The sequence below is a fragment of the Aplysia californica genome, unplaced genomic scaffold, assembly GCF_000002075.1.
Source record: "Aplysia californica isolate F4 #8 unplaced genomic scaffold, AplCal3.0 scaffold00736, whole genome shotgun sequence".
NCBI classification, from domain to species: Eukaryota; Metazoa; Mollusca; class Gastropoda; order Aplysiida; family Aplysiidae; genus Aplysia; species Aplysia californica.
In genome coordinates, this window is record NW_004798006.1 from 227570 (window position 1) to 228790 (window position 1221).

Sequence of the window (1221 nt, forward strand, 5' to 3'; positions counted from 1 at the left end):
TACTTGTTTGTCTTCATCCTCTGCCACTTTCTGTATGTTTGTCTTCATCTTCTGTCACTTTCTGTCCCTCCGTCCAGACAAATGTGACGTGGAATGTTACGCCAAGCGGACCACCAACAGACTCAACAGGGCCTTCAAAAAGTTAAAACGGGCAGTACGCAGACACAAACTCACTCTCAGGTCAGTCAGTATCTTTGTGTGGTTTGCTGTTTTGTTGGAAGATTGATAAGATATAATATACACCGTCGAAACTCTTTATTTTTGTGTTTTCATTTTGTCTATAGATTGGTAAGATATATATATATATATCCGCCGTCGAAACTCTTTATTTTTGTGTTTTCATTTTGTCTGTAGATTGGTAAGATATATCCACCGTCTTAACTGTCCCTGTGTTGTAGTTTTGTTTGTAAGTTAATTAAGATAGGCTTATATACACGATCGAAACTCTTTATGCGTTCCCGTTTTATTAATGAGATACATAATTTTGATTATATACAAAGTCGAAAGTCTTTATTTTATGAGTTATTGCTTTGTTTGAAGATTGATAAGATATATACACGGTCAAAACACTTCTTGTGTTGTTTTGATTTTAGATGAATGAGATATATACACGGTCGTAAACTTTTCTTGTGTTATAGTTTTGTTGAAGGTTGGTAAAGACATATACACATTCGGAACTCTTTATGTGTTGCGGCTTGTTAATGAGATATAATAAGTATATACAAAGTCGAAAGTCTTTATGTGGTGTTGCTTTGTCTGAAGATTGATAAGATATATACACGTTCAAAACACTTCTTGTGTCGTTTTTTTTTTAAATAGACGAATAACATATATACACAGTTGAAACTTTTTATGTGTTGTAGTTTTGTTTGAAGATTGGTAAGACATATACAGTAGGAACTCTTTATGTGTTGCTTTTTGTTTTTAGATTATTGAAGAGATATATACACGGTAAACATTCTTCTTGTGTCGTTTTGTATTTAAGTTAATGAGATATATATTATTATATACACTGTCGAAACTCTTTATGTGTTCTAGTTTTGTTAATGAAATATATAATTATATACAAAGTCGAAAGACTTTATTCTATGTGTTGTTGCTTTGTCTGAAGATTGATAAGATATATTCACGGCGCCGTAAAAACTCTGCTAAAACTAATACTATTATCATGATGATGATGATGATGATGATGATGATGATGATGATGATGATGATGATGAT